Source organism: Pan troglodytes, chromosome 1 (genome assembly GCF_028858775.2).
Source record: "Pan troglodytes isolate AG18354 chromosome 1, NHGRI_mPanTro3-v2.0_pri, whole genome shotgun sequence".
Lineage (NCBI taxonomy): Eukaryota > Metazoa > Chordata > Mammalia > Primates > Hominidae > Pan > Pan troglodytes.
In genome coordinates this window covers 170,702,728-170,719,102 of record NC_072398.2, presented here as the reverse complement: position 1 = coordinate 170,719,102, position 16,375 = coordinate 170,702,728, and the positions used below count along the sequence as shown (strand labels likewise).

The window sequence follows — 16,375 nt, the reverse complement described above, 5'->3', positions numbered from 1 at the left end:
GTGTTTTTAAAAATTAGATAAATTATTTGAGTGTTAATTCCTTATGTGCATAACATTTAATGATATCTATCTCATAAAGCTGAAGGATTAAATGAGAAAATAGGCAAATGCCTAATTTATAATATTTCATAATATATAATTCCTGTGCATATTCTAAGTTCCAAATATTGCATTTTGGTGTATTTATTTTGGTCACCCTGTCACTAGAACTAGAGAATAAAAGTTGTCCAGGAACTAAGGCCACTGCTTCCAACCTCTTCTCTCCAGCCTTGTCACCTGTCTGGTACAAACATGAGTTCTCTGTGATTTACTTCCAGAGCCTTTACATATTCAATTTTCTTACCTGTGCATGCAGTTGCATACTTTCACTAAGGAGGAAGTGCTGTGGAAGAAATGCATTTTGATTGTAAAAACATAAGCCCCAAGACGATGGGCTGGAAAGTAGAGTTATGAGGAAGAAACAAAATTGTCCTTGTTAATAAACTAAGAAAAATGTTGTGGTTTTCCAGGTTACATAAAAAAGAAAGAAAGAAAAAAGAAAGAGGGAGAGAGAAAGAAAGAGAGAAAGAAAGAGATAAGAAAGAAAGCAAGAAAGAAAAGAAAGAAAGGAAAGAGAAAAACATGGAAGGGTTAACTAAGTGCACGTGAAAAAAATATTCTATAGAGATAGAGAAAGTCAAAATTTTTGAGCTAGAGGCTTAAGACTGAAATATAGTCAATGAGAAATCCTCATTGTTGGGAAGGGCTGAATGGCTTTAAAAATTGAGATATTTTATTTCAATTTAAGATGATGGCACAGACCAAACATTTCCTTTACTACTTATCCCACTTAGATTAAAACACCTAAGTTTGAAAAGGAACAAAGTCATTACAGGAGAGCAAAATGAAATAAGATATTTCAACAAATTTCTGAGTCAAAAAAATTAAGAGAAGTTTGGTGAACATTGCAAATGGAAATGCTGCTGCTTGCAATATAGTACTCTGGGAATACAAATGAAGTAGTATCTAGACTGGCCAGGTGATCGCCAAGCATATTTCTACTTCCTGGCATGTTGGAATATTTTGTTTCTCTCATTTTTGGTGAGATTGGCTGAGTTCTGGCCAAGAGAGTGTGGGCAGAAGTGAGGTTTGTCACTTTCCAGCCTGGCCCTGAAGCACCCTGAGCAATCCTTCATGGGTTCTCTTTTTTGCCCACTTTCTAAGTGCAGAAAATCCTGGAGATCCTGGATGTGGAGGAGCCACATGATGGAAGGAGTGTGGATCCAATCACTCTTGAAGAAGAGCCACTGACTGGAATTGGACTGTGAAGTGAACAGCTATCGATGTTTACTTTGTTTAGCCACTGGGATTTTATAAACAGCTAGTGATATGATTTGGCTCTGTGTCCCCATCCAAATGTCATCTCAAGTTGTAATCCTCACGTGTCAAGGGAGGGAAGTGATTAGATTATAGGGGTGTTTTCCCCATGCTGTTCTCGTAATACTGAGTAAATTCTCACGAGATCTGATGGTTTTATAAATAGTAGTTTTTCCTACACTAACCCACACTCTCTCTTGCCTGCCACCATGTAAGACATGCCTGCTTCCTCTTCCGCCATGATTATAAGTTTCCTTAGGCCTCCCAGCCATGCAGAACTGTGAGTCAATTAAACCTCTTTCCTTTATAAATTACCTACTCTTGGGTAATATCTTTATAGCAGTGTGAGAATGACTAATATAGCTAGCAGGGATACTCTAACATAAAGTGGGAGCCATTCTGTCTATCAGCAGCCCCGAAGGTCTGGATCATAAGTTAGAAGAGGATGGGAGAGGTGTGGCTGACAATATGGGTATTGTTAAGGTCTTTAAATGGCAGCAGGGAGGAGGAATATGCAGTAAGACAAACTGCTCCTTGTCCTCCTCCTCCTACTCCTACTCCTTCTGTCTCTGAAAAGAGCATAGACAACTGCATTTCTCACTTTCAAAATGCTAGACAGTACTTCTCTAAAGAAACAGAGTAGAATGTTAGGAGAAAGCTTTATGCGTTGACATCTCAGTACAATGCTGTCCTCATTGAGGTGTTTGCTGTGGTTGGAAGATAGAGGGGGTTCTGCAGGCCAAAGCCAGGTTCCACATCATCTGAGAGAGAAGCTGGCCATCTGGTAGCCCTGCATTGCCTCTCAGAATGTCAGTCCAAAAATTCTGCTCAGCTGAGACACCTAATCAAGCAGATATAGTCATAAAATAGCAGAGGAAATGCATATGTGTTCCCTAGGCCTTCCAGTTTAAACCTCAGTGGACAATGAGAGACCAAAAGGTAAGAAGAACCAGAAAAATGAAAAGGCCAGTCAGAGTGAGTAATATGCTAATTAACATATTCAAGTAAATTTAAGAAGATTATACTTATTTGTCACTGATTTAACAAATATGTAATGAATACCTACTATGTGCCAGGTTCTTTTAGATGGTGAGAATACATTGGTGAAGGTACCTGTTTTAGTTTAATTTTCAATAGATTAAGTATCAAAAAAAAGAAGCACATACAAAATCATGATAATTTCCTGTAGAGGTAAATTTTCTGGAAAAAAATAAAACAAGATGACACAGTTTTGCTGAAAGGGGGCTACAGAGAATAAGGTGATCAGGGAAACTGTTTCTGATTAGGTAGTTGTTGAGATGAGAGTTTAATGATGAGGAGGAGCCAGCCATGCAAAGATCATGGAACACTATATTTTGGAAGCGGTCAAAGACTGCAGAGTTCATAGAGCAAGAAGGAGCTTTTATGCTCGTGTAGCTGAAGGAAACAATCTCTCCAGCTAGAGCATGATAACAGAGTACAAGTTGGAAGAAGGGTATCATTTTCAGGCATTCCTCAAAGACCCCAACAGAGTGTGCATCTAGTCATTTTAGAGCATACTAAATAAAATTAACAATTGGTCCCTTATTTATTTTCAGAAAATCTTGGATCAAGAGTGGGAAGAGTCCTCAAGAAAATATCCAGTTTAAAAATATCCAGTTTAACTACCCAACTTACAGATTAAGAAACAGAGGCCCAGGAGGAGGTATGGAATTGCCTATGGTTGTCCAGCCTGTTAGGAGGCAGAACTTAAGGCCTTCGTATACAGTCTAGTGGGCCTCACAGGTCACATACATCCTCCTCTATCTGGCTGCTCCAAACTGTATGACTGCAAACAGCATGAGAATATCTTGTGGTAGTAATTAAGTCACTAACAGAAATTCTCCAGCTTGGGTTCCTAAACCTGGCTAACCACTATTTGAACTAGATAAAAACCAGATACACAAATCCCACTCTAGGAGATGCTGATTTGGAAGCTTAGGAATTGAGCCCAGAAATCTCTACTTTAAAAAGAGCTCCAGGTGGTTCTTATGATCAGGTATGCTAAAATACCAACACAAAATGGAGACAGACCTGACTGTGAGTTAGAAAATTTAGATTCTCATTCCAGCTCCCCAAGTTACTAACCACATAACTTAATGTCTTTAAGCCTATGTTTCCTCATCTCAGTGGTGGGGAAAATGCCAGCTCTGCCTGGCTCGCAGTATTTTCAGGAAAATCATCATCCCCCATTATCACATAATTTTGATACAGAGAAAGTTTAATAAATAATAGTGAGGATAACTATGATAAGCATTTATATATAGTATAAAAGTACCTTCTCTTTGATCCTCACTGCCTTTCCCATTATTCAGATGCACAAAGCTGACTCTGTTGCTAGTGTAAACACCAGTTCTTTACTCTGTTTTCTTTCTATTACATTGTTCTGCCTCTCTTCATAAGACTTTATCAGCTATTATTTACCTTATTTGTAAATAAAACCTATTCTTCAGAAGTACTCATTTGTCAATGAAGAGACCAGTGGAGGTAACTTTCAGACAGACAGATACAAGGTATGGGCAGTTATTATTTTACACCGTATTAAAAGATTCAGAATAAAATCTCAGAGGATGCAGGCCCCATGTTTACAATTTGATACTTTAAAAGGAAATTTGGTTCCTCTTAAAGGGAATGATTTTAGATGAAGCTCCCTTCACCTCCCATGCCCTTTTTCAGGTTTCCCTCCAGGATGTATGAAACACTACTTAAGAGCAAAACGTTTCCCCATTGCATCATAGATTCTAGCAAAACCCCAGGCTGGTAAGAGTAGTGTAAAGTAAAATCGGCAAGAATGATGCTGACCAATCGAGTTCTATTATCCCAACAAAGTGGAAAGTGAAAAGGGTAAAAAAATTAACCTGGCTTTAAATTATGAACGCATCTTAGTCTAAGGCAAAATTAAAAAAAAAAAAAAAAGAGTTTTCTTCACCTATGCCGCCTCCCATCAGATGACAGCAGCTGCTGAAAGCCTGCTCTGAAAAGACATCAGGGGTGAGTCAGAGGATCCTGATTGATAAGAAATATCTACCATGATTGTTAAGAAATAGCTACCTCCTGAAGGTGAATGTGAAAGTAATATGCCAGGGATTTGCCCCCTCTGAAGTAGGAAGAAGGCTGTGCTGGATCAGAAGAAATCATGTGGGTTCAAAGTTAGATGGTCTTGATTCTTCATTTGGTTCTGACAATTACTATGTTTGTGACCTTGGACAAAAATACTGTATCTCCTCATTTCCAAATGAGGTATCTAGTGCTAACTCACAATGAAAAGGATTGGCATTTCACTTGGATTTTAGGAATTACTGGTATAATTGAGTTTTTAATTTAAAGGTTAATGTGGTTCTGTGGTTTCTTTGGTTTGGTGGTGTTGCTATTGTTTTGTTTTGAGACAGGGCCTCACTTTGTCACCCAGGCTGGGGTACAATGATGCAATCACGGCTCACAGCAGCCTCAACCTCCTGGGCTCAGGTGATCCTTCCGCCTCAGCCTCCCGAACAGCTGGGACTACAGGCACATGCCACCACACCCAACTAATTTTTGTATTTCGTGTAGAGACAGAATTTTGCCATGTTGCCCAGGCTGGTCTTGAACTCCTGGATTCAAGCGATCTGCCTGCCTCAGCCTCCCAAAGTGTTGGGATTACAAGCATGAGCCACCACACCTGGCCAAAAGGTTGTTTTTGATTGACTTCTAAGACCTGGCCCTTCACCCACTTTAGGACATAGACATTGGGTAAAATGTGAACATGTTCTGGTTTTCTCTCTGTACCATGGAAGTCTGTTTCCATTAATCAGAGCCCATACTTCTTCAGCCAGTATTGTTCAAGTTGCCTCCTTTAGTAACTTAGAGCTTTTTCGGTGTCCTCTGACCAAAACTTACATAAGATGTCTCTCTCTTGCATAATATATTTCACCTTTTCACTTCTGTCTGCTTGAAAAAAAAAACAAATGAAAATATATCACAATAGAGAAAACCTTTAATCAACTTTAGTTCTCTTTTTAAGTAAATTAGTTTTGAACTTTGGAGTTTTCATTTCAATTTTTTAACACATCATTGGATTGCATCTTACAAATGCCTTCCCTGCCTTATTCTGACCTATAAGGTACTACAGGACATGGTCTTCACCCATCTGTGGTTGCTCCAGCCAGTCTTGCTAGTGAATTGTGTCCTTTGAGTTGTGCACCACAGCAATTCTGTCTCCTGGGCATCTAAATAATCTTAACTTTTAGGTTTTAGACATAAATACAAAAAGCTGCCATCAATGACAGAAAGAAAGCATCTCTACAATCACTTGTTGATATTCCTTATTTCTGAATTTGCTAACCTTAATTCTACCTGCCAGCCCTGTGATTATAGCCACAAAAATCATTTAAACTTCCTGTTTTCCAGCTCTCCAAATCTATAGAACTCTCTAAAGAGGGGTCAAAAATCACAACCACTCAAATATCTGGGTATCACCCTTTTACATAAAGACCTAAGTGACTGACTGCCATCCCACTTTCCATTTACATATTCCCATCTATTCATTCCTCCACCTAATGGGCTAAAAATCAATATCTATCCTACATCTATCCTAGGATGTAGGATAGAGAGAATCTTTGTTACAACAATTTCCTTGGGTAAAAGCTCCTGTAGAAATTGACATTAAAAATATACCCAGTGTATGGCTGCTATTCTGCAGGGACTGTAACTCACTCTCAAGTCAATTAGTATGAGGCCAGGAGGAAAAGGGGTCATCCTAAATCATTTGGCTCCAGGCTTTAACTGGTATAAAGAGCACTAAATTCACACAAATGGCAGCATTTCCGACAGGCAGGAAAGTGAGAGTTAACACCCACCTAGTTCCATCCAACTAATAGAGGCTGAATATTAAGGCATTCTGCTATTGCTTTTTTGCTCTTCTTTCAATTTGTGTCATTTCTTATTTATTATACATTATTCCTGTGCTTGATCATAATGTCACTGGGGGTCCTCTGTAGCATGCCATATCAATGTGGACTCTGTCTGCTTTCCAGAGTTCCTTAATGCCTGGCAGTCTTCTCAGACGCAATTCTTCCTTTCAAGTTGGTCCCCCATGTGTGTACCATTAATTTATCTGGCTGCATGTAATTCATTCAGGGGTTCACACCAGCTGAGAACCACATATGGGAGTCCAGATTTATGGGGATTTTTTTTTAATTCTGTGCCTTGCCAACCCAGAGGAAACAATTTTCAATTTGAATTTTGAGTGTTTGCCCTCGTTGTGTAGTCTACTAGAGATGGTTGATTAAGATACCACATTCAATAAGAGACCCATCCGGCAGTGGGTTGAGCCAGTCAATCCCTCTCAGCCTCTGCTGTCCTTGCTTTAAGTATTAGCCTATGCTCCTTGTTCACTCTCTTTTAGACTTCAGCTTCTGGTTATGCATCCTGCTGTCACGGGCCCAGCTTGCTGTCTGACCTTTCTATTGTCAAAAAAGTTTCCTTTCTCCCAATTTTTCCAACTCTTCCTAGTAACAGTGGGACATAAGACAAGTAATTTTCGCTCCCTAAACTTCAGGTTTTTTTCACCCATAAAATAAAAAGGTTGGATTAAGTAAAAACTCTTACATCTCTAAGATTATCTGATTTCAAATAGAATTCAAGACCACACTCTGAGCTCATGAAACACATTCCCTGCCCCAAGAGTTTTGAAGAGCAGAAAATGGTGCCTGCAGAATAGAAAGATATCCTGGAGCTGGGATTAGACGCTGCTGCTATGGGTTACCTCCTATTTCTGGCTTCTGCATAATCTGTCTTCTCTCTCCTCAGAACCTTGGCATTCTTCTCTTTATCACAATTCATTGCCAGGAGAGGAAAGAATGATGATTGTTTTCAAATGATATGGGGAATGTAAAGCACATCGGGAATAGAATGTCATGCCCAGGATTTCCAAACAGAAAGGGCTTTTGCAATTATGAGCACAAGGTAGGCAACTCAATGCAGACTGCATGTTTCTGCAGTTGAAATCTCGGCTTTCTTTCTGTCCTGTATTTCCATGTGGGACATGCTGAAAACTATATGTCTTCCCTGTTCTAGCACCTTACTAGTTTTTGTTTTTCCCCCTGTAAAATAAGATACCAGTTTACAAGACCCTCTACAAAATTACAAGTCTGCCTTGGCATTGGAATGGGAGCAACTCCTTCTGTTAAAGGTATTTAACATTCATCATTTATCATGAGTGTGCAGGGTAGTTAGAAAACCATGATATACAAGGCTGTGATGTCCCTGGTCTAGAATTAAGAAACTAATTGAGCAAATGTGACCAAGGAGAGCAGCATGCGTAAGGGGTGCAATTAAAGAAATAATAAGCTAGAGAGGTGCTTGAGAAGTAGAACATGGCCATCAAATTGCAAGGGGGTAGAGGGATTAACAGTAAATCAAGATCTTTGGATCAAGTAAAATGGGGACAATGGAAAGCACAAGCTCCCAGCTCCACAGCAAAGGCAAGACTCACTTCAATTAAGCAAGGTAAGAATTGTGAGTCTAGACACGCCCTATTTTGCTTAAGATTCTAATTGAGACCCACATCCTATCTTCAAAGCCACTTTTCCTTTAAAGTTCTCATGTAGGTTAAAATAATTCATTAGACTTTTGTTAGTCATTGACCTACAAATGCAGTTACATGGTAATTGCTCCTGGTCCACTTAACTTAATCATTTGGTTGTGTCTCTATGCTTCAGAAGATTGCACCTACTGGGTTATGACTTTTAACATCTTTTAAGAAAAAAACACCTTTTGCTGTGTAATTTACATGCAATAAACTGCCCATTTTAAAGTATACAACATATATTTATTGATGTATGTATACAACTGTGAAACCATCACAGCAATCAAGAGAGTGAATATACCTGCCACCTCCTAAAGTTTCATCATGTCCCTTGGCAATCTTTCCATCCTGTCCTTCCCTGACCCCCACCTCCAGTAACCCCTGATCTGCTTTCTGTCACTAGCAATTAGTTTACATCTTCTACTTGCTTATATAAATGGAATCGTATATTATGTGTTCTTTCTTTGACTGAATCATTTCAGCATAATTATTTTGAGATGTATACATGTTGTTGCATGGATTAATAGTCTCTTTTTATATTGCAGAGTAGCATTTCATTGTGTAGATATATATTATAATTTGTTTATCCTTGTGCCTGTTGATGGGTATTTGAGTTGTTTTCAGTTTGGGGCAATTACAAATAAAGCTTCTATGAATATTGCATGCAAGTCTTTGTGTTGATACGTATTTCCTTTTCTCTTGAATAAACATCTAGGAATAGAAAGGCTGAGTAATATGGTGTATATGGTTTTTTTTTAGAAACTCAGATTATTTTCCAAACTTGTACAGTTTTACATTCCCAGCAGCAGGGTATGAGCATTCTCATTTTTCTACATCACCAGCACCTGGTATTTTTCCATCTTTCTTACTAAAAGAAAATAAAAACTTCAAAGATGTCATCTGTTCACTAGTCAAGTGCCTACTACATGAGAAGGCACAGTGACTCGCCCATGTAATTTCTTGTGACAACCCTATGAAACAGGGAGACAAGAAAATCTACCTGTTAAGATCACAGAAAACAAACAAACAAACAGTGGAGCTAGAAACAGGATTTGGATCCTCAGTCTCAGTAGTCATCTTTCTATGATGTATTTTGATTGTCAGAATAGCTATGATAGGAGAAAAGGCAAATGCCTTTAAACAGACCACTTAGATTTGGTTTGAATCCATGGTGAGGGCAAGCCTACAATATGTCAGTTACAATTTTGATGCCAATGTGAATATTATCTTCTTTAAAGCTCATCCTAAGCTTATGAGACAAGGGCTTTATTTAATTATTCATGTAGATTGGGAAACAGAGGATCAGGGAGATTAAAGGACTTGCTCCCAGTGTTACATAGCTGGTAAGAAGATGTGTAGGCACATAAATAATTCAAATGTATAGCTCCAGAGTTCTTTTCTGCATTACAGAGTTAGGATTAGTTTACAATTCAGGTTGACTATGTGTTTCTATATAATCATCTGCTTCATTTCCCCAGGTATAGAATAAAATTGGTAAACATTAAAGCAACTATCAAGCTACTGTATGCCTACCAAATAGGACATGTCATTGACCTGAAGAGGGTAAGAGGTTGACAACTCACTAGCCTTGCCCCTCACTAGACTTTCTGCAGTTTTTTCCTGCCTGGCAGATTCTACTTCCTTCAGAAAGGTTGAAAATGACAGAAACTTCTTTTTCCAGGATTTCTTGCTGCTGGGACATGACATATAACCCAATATTGACCAACAGGATATGAAGAAAATATATGCTACTGGCTTTGGAAAAAAAATTATTCTCTTATAAAGAAGAGATACATGAAATGAAATGACTCTCCTATTTGTTGTCTCTGCAAGCACATATGTGGCAGCCATTCTGTAATTCTGAGCAGACACGTTGCTATCACATGAAGGATGGTGGAGTAGAAAGATACAAAGCACATTCATGAGCACTGTTGAGCCATTAAATTTACCAACCTTGAAGCTGCCCTCCTGCACACTTCTTACAATACGAGATAAATTTTCCTTACCATTTAATCCACTTTTAGTTTGACTTTCTGTGCCATGTACTAAAGCATCTTAATTGATTCAACTTAAAAACGACACGCCAGGCACCAGACTAAGTACCTTCGAATAAGTGATCCCATTTAATCTGCAAGACAAGGTCATGGGATAATTATTGCTAAGCTAATTTTGAAGACAAGGAAACAGAAGCTCAGAGAGGTTAGATGATCCACGCAACTTTAAGTAGATAACAAACCAAAGACTGTTTGAATCCAAGGTCCATTCATTTTTTTAATTATACTATGACAACTCACTGGAGAGAGACTGTGGTATAAATGCAAATTTAATTAGAAGATATATTAACTAGTTATGAAGACAGCAACATACTAGCTATTTTATTAAGGTGACACGGTTCAAATATATATTATATATACATATTTATATTATATATATATCATATATACATATTTATATAATATATATATATATCCTGAGTTTCATAGCAATGTTTAAAACATCCAGATAATCACATTCTTTCAGTTACATTTTTAAAAACTACATCTTAAGTGCCTGCTACATGCAGGCACACAAGCTCTGAGAGATACAAAACTTGAGATACAAGAAAGTAGAAGACATGATTCTTGCCCATGATATCTGTATTGGAGAGAATAAGTAAATACTATAGGACAGACATCTGAGTAGCAGTATTTTATTAAATGTTATTACGAAGTGTTTCATAATTCTCAATATTTTCATTGTCTTTAAAAGTTCAAGAACACTGTCACACAAACACTTTGAGGAGAATGACTAGTTTCTGTGTATGAGGAGGGGGATGTCTGAAGGGATCAGCCCTTAGAGAAGGAGGAGGGGGCAACTGAATGGATCAGCCAGAAGGATGCCTGCAGGTGTTGGTCGAAATCACTCCTGATGGCAAGAGTGAGGCCCTCCCCAGGGGTTTCACCCAAGGATCTTGAGACTGGATAGAATTGATGCAGCAGGCTGTGATATCCAGAAGTGTGATTGAAACTTCATGAGAACAGAGATTCACAGTGAAATGAAAAGGATACGAAACCAGCATGTGGTAACCCAATTCTTCCCAATATAGGAGGTTCTCAGTGGAAAATAACAAAACAAATAAATTTAAAAAGGAAATTTTCCTACCAAACCAACCAGTTCGAAACAGTGATGTGTATCAGACCGCAGAATACTCTCCCCCAATGGAAGCTGTAAAAATCCTCTCCACCTGAGTCATTTAAAAGTAGCCTGGTTAAAATAATTGGAAATGTGCTCCAGGGAACAATCCATTAGTGGCCAAGGATGTGCAAGATAAATTGATATGTCCCTTAAAGTCCTACTTTCCATAGCACAACTTCTGGGGCATTAAGTTTTGATCGTTGCCTTCTTTAAAATAATTATTTTCTTACTAGTTTTATTGTCTTCAAAGCACTGCCTTTCACTGGCTGAGTATTAATACAGAAAGTGCTCTCTAGAGTGAAAATAGATCTCTTCAGGGTCAGAGTAAAACACTCTGCTCTGGTCTGTCTCTCGTATATTACATGTCTTCTATTGAGATGATGGAGGGCATTCAAACGTCTTTATCAGCCCCCTTTGGGGAGCCTTGAAAGGACTGGAGGTATTACTGGCTTCACTCATCAGTTCATTGACCTGGCCTGGCTGTCCGATTTATCTATATTCAGACGCAACTTTGGTCACAGGCTGAAGGAAATCATGAGTTTCGTGGGGAGCAGATGGACCTTTTCCTGAGATTCAGGTGGTTTGGAATAATGCCGACCACAGTACTCTTAAAAACTAACTACAAATGTATCCTTTCATTAAAAGATAAGATTCAAATCCAGAATCAGGGCCAAGCAAGCAATCTGGAACCTCTAGGGGAAGCCTCAATAACAAAATGCCTCTGCATCTCAATCTAGCTAACCCTGTGGACTCTAAATTGTGAGAATTAGCAAAAAAAGATAAAAGGTCCTGTGGAAATGTTCCCCTAAAAGCAGTTTTAGTTTTCACAAACTAGTAATTTTGTTAGTTTGCCTACCACATACATTTTCCCTTTTCTAGCTTTCCTATTTGTTCCCTATTTCACTTTTGTCTTTATTGAGCAGCCCTTTATTGAATGCATGTCATGCAGCAGACACTCTGCTAAACACTGGGAGTGCAAAGATGGTGCTATGGTCTGAATGTGTCCCCCTAAAATTCATAGGTTGAATTCTAACCACCAAGGTGATGGTATTTGAAGGTGAGGCCTTTGGGAGGAAAACAGGTCATAAGAGATCTGCCTTCATGAATGAAATTAATACCCTCGTAAAAGAGACCGCAGAGAACTGCATTACCACTTCCAACATGTGAGGACGTGAAGAAGTTGCTGTCTGTGAGGAAAAAGCCCTCACCAGACACTGAATCTACCAGCACTTATGTCTTAGACTTCTCAGCCTCCAGAACTGTGAGAAACAAATGTTTATTGTTTGTAAACCACCCAGTTTATGGTATTTTCGTTATAGCAGCAGAAAAGACTAAGACAGACAGGTAATGTGCATTCCTTGTTCCCATGGACATTTTTCTTTAAAATTATTCTTTGTAGAGATGAGGTCCCCCTCTGTTGCCCAGGCTGGAGTGCAGTGGCATGGTCATAGCTCACTATAACCTCAAACTCCTGGGTTCAAGCAATCCCCTTAGCCCCCTGAGTATCTGGGACTACAGGCATGTGCTACCATGCCCAACTAATTTTGAAAATATTTGTAGAGATGGGCTCTTGCTCTGTTGCCCAGGCTGATCTCAAAGTCCTGGCCCCAAAAGATCCTCCCACCTCAGCCTCCCAAAGCACTGGCATTACATGTGTGAACCATTGCACTTCTTCCATGAAGAAAGAAATCCTCTTTCATGTTTTTACTTGTTAAGTACAGGTTAAGTTCCTACAAAAGACCCCAAAATACAGTTGAGTTATGTAAGATAGAGGTTTTTTTTTTCTTTTCCTTTCTTCATGCAACAGTTTGGAGAGTTTTGTTGGGGATCCTCTGCACCATAAAATTGTACCAAAATGCAGTTTTTGCTAACTATGTATTTGTCATTTCCTAGGAAGTTTTCTTCCTCATCACAGTTGAAGATAACTAAAACAAAAGCACTGGAAGGCCCCTGATTTCCCTCAGGGAAGAGATGCATAAATTGCATATTTCCCAGCCATCCCTACTGGGAACTGGAATATCTGCAGTGATAGGTCATGTATTCTGTAAAATCCAGAGTATCCTTTTTCCAAATGTAAAGGGAAAAGAACAAAGACTGGGGACAGTTGGAATCTTTGCTGTAAGGACAAAGTGGAAGAGACACTGAAAAAGAAACCGGAAGAGCTCAGTAACTTGCCCAGTCACTATGGAAAGTCATTTAGTCCTCGGTTTCTTCATTTTTAAGTGAGGAGTTGAAGGAAATAATTCCGAGATACTTTCAACCTCAGTGTTGTAGGAGACTCTTTCCCACCCACATCTCTATCTCTGTCTCCACTTTCATATTCAAAAACGGGCATGTGAATGTCAATGAGAGTGCTTTCTTTCCTTTTTTAATTCTCTATTTTTCTAAAAGGAACATGAAGTGTCGATGCTTTCACCTTGATAAACTGTGAATGCGTTTTCCATCATTCCCCTTGCTCTCGGCCTCCTCTCATTCTAGCAGGTGAGCCGTTATTCCTGACAAATGAGTCACTTCAGAGAATGTTCTTGGAGGAAAGTTTGGGAAAAAGCAAACTAAGACTTAAAAAAAAAGAGATGCTATTTCCTTGCCTTTTTTTTTTAATAAAAGTAAGTAGATACGCATGAAAAAGGAAAGGGACCGAAAATAAGATGGTAGAAATGAGTAGAGATGGCTTGTACAGTAGAGTACAATGGACGCTCACTGACTGGATGAAAAAAGAGTGAGGAATATGGAAGAAGAAAATAAAACCTTTTTTCAATAAAGTGTATTGTGATTTCTATATTAAATTTAGAGAAATATTAAATTTTATATGAAACTATCCTATATTGCATATACAGCTTCTTTAAAAATATTTATAACCTAAAGAGGTTATTCTTCTACTTATCTTTTAAATAATAGCTTTATTGAGATATAATTTACATAGCACAAAATTCAGCCATTCCAAGTACGAACTCCAGTATTATTTAGTATATTAACAGGGTTGTGTAACCATCATTACTATTTAATTTTATAGCATTTTTGTCCCCCTCAGAAGAAACTCTGTACCCATTAGCAGTCACTGCCTGAAACTCCTTTTTCATCCACATTCCTTAATCTACTTTCCCAATCTACTTTCTGTCTCTATGAATTTCCCTATTATGAACATTTTATATAAATGGAAGTTTACAATATCTGGGTTTATTTCTGGATTCTCGATTCTTTTCCATTTATCTGTATGTTTATTCTTCAGTACTACATGATCTTGATCACTGTGGGTTTGCAGTAAGTTTTGAAATCAGGTAATGTGAATTCCCCTAATTCAATTTTTCAAGATTTGTTTAGATATTCTGGGTCTTTTGCATTTCTGTAAAAGTTTTAGTTCTAGCATGTCAATGCCTTCAGAAAAGGGAGATGAGACTTTAATAGGGACTGTGCTGAGTGTGTACATCAATTAAGCCTTCTGATCCATGAACATGAGATATCTTTCCATTTATTTAGAGTTTTAAAATTTCTTTCAGTAATGTTTTATAGTACTTATCTTACACTTATTTAGTTAAATTTGTTCCTGTGCATTTTGTCTTTCTGATGCCATCATAAATTAAATATTCCTAAATTTCATTTTCAGATTGTTCATCACCAGTGTTTAGAAATACAGTGGATTTTTGGATATTGATCTTGTATCTTGCAGCCTTGCTGAACTCATTTATTACTTCTAACAGTTGTATTGTAGATTCCTTAGGATTCTCTATATAAAAGACCTGCAAAAACATTTTTACTTTTTCCTTTCCAATTGGGATGCATGTATTTCTTTTTCTTTCCAAATTTCCGTGGCTAGAAGGTCCAGTGCAATGTTGAATAGAAGTGGACATCTTTATTTTATTTCTAAGCTTAGAGGGACATTTTTCATTCCTTTTGCCATTAAGTATAATGTTAAGTGTGGGAGTTTGGTAGCCTTTATCAAGCTGAAGATGTTGCTTTTTATTCCTACTTTGTGTGTGTGTGTGTGTGTGCGTGTGTGTGTGTATGTGTCATGAAAGGTCCTGAATATTCCATGTGCATGTAAAAAGAACATGCATTTCGCTGTTGTTGGTTGAAGTGAACTACAGATTTCTGTTGGGTCTAGTTGATTTATACTTTCGTACAAGTTTTATTTTTCCTTATTAATCTTTTGCCTAATTGTTGTATCCATTACTGAAAGTGAAGTATTTAAGTCTTCAACTTCCATTGTTGAATTGTCTACTTCTCCCTTCAATTTTTTTGGATTTTGTTTAATGTATTTTGGGGCTTTGTTGCTAGATGCATATATATATATGTGTATATTTATAATAGTTATATCTTCCTAATAGATTGAGTCTTTTATCATTATAAGATGTCTTTTTAATACTCTAATAACATTTTTTCTTAGAGTTTATTTTGTCTGATATTAGTATAACCACTCAATTTCTCTTTTGGTTGCTATGTGCAAGGTATATATATAATTTTCCATCCTTTTACTTTCAGCTATTTGTGTCTTTGAAACTAAAGTGAGTCTCTTTAGATTTTAAATTGTGACTTTGAATCTAAAAAGTGTGATAGCATTAGGTTTTTGAGTTTCATTCTATCAGTCTCTACCTTTTGATTGAAATGCTTTAATCCAATTACTTTTAATATAACTACTGCTAAGGTAGGACATTTGACATTTTACTGTTTGTTTTCTATACATCTTACATTTTGTTTCTCTATTTCTCCATTACTCTTTTCTTTTATGTTAAAGATATATTTTCTAGTACACCATCTAACATCTTAACTTAAAATAATCTACTTCATGTTAACACCAGCTTAATTTCAGTGTACTACAAAAAACTTTGTTTCAATGTAGCTCCATTAACCACTTCCTTTGTGCTTTTATTTTCATACAGATTACATCTTTATACTTTATATGCCTATCAACACAGTTTTATTATTATTGCTTTATCTGTGTATCTTTTAAACTTGATAATAAAAGGGTTATAAGTAAAAAATAAGTTTATACTGTGTTTTGTATTTAGCTATGTAGTTATCTTAACCTGGTGTTCTTTCTGTCTTTATGTGGATTCAAATTACCATCTAGTATTCTTTTATTTCATTCCAAAGGATATTGTTTATTTTTATTTTTATTTTAGTATTTTTTGTAGGGCAGATGTACTAGTGATGAGTTCTCTCAGTTTTTGTTTATCTGGAAATGGCTTAATTTTTCTTTATATTTGGAGGTTAGTTTTACTGAATATAGGGTTCTTGGTTGACAAAGCACATCAAATATGTCTT

General features: G+C 37.3%; 1 long non-coding RNA gene across 1 annotated transcript; it reads left to right on the top strand.

The window, feature by feature from the left end:
- Positions 1 to 1,211: 1,211 nt before the first annotated feature.
- LOC112208578 (uncharacterized) lies at positions 1,212 to 7,703 on the top strand. The gene is made up of 3 exons (XR_002943046.2): positions 1,212 to 1,308; positions 2,934 to 3,040; positions 7,162 to 7,703. It is a non-coding gene; the product is annotated as an uncharacterized LOC112208578 (long non-coding RNA).
- Positions 7,704 to 16,375: the final 8,672 nt, after the last annotated feature.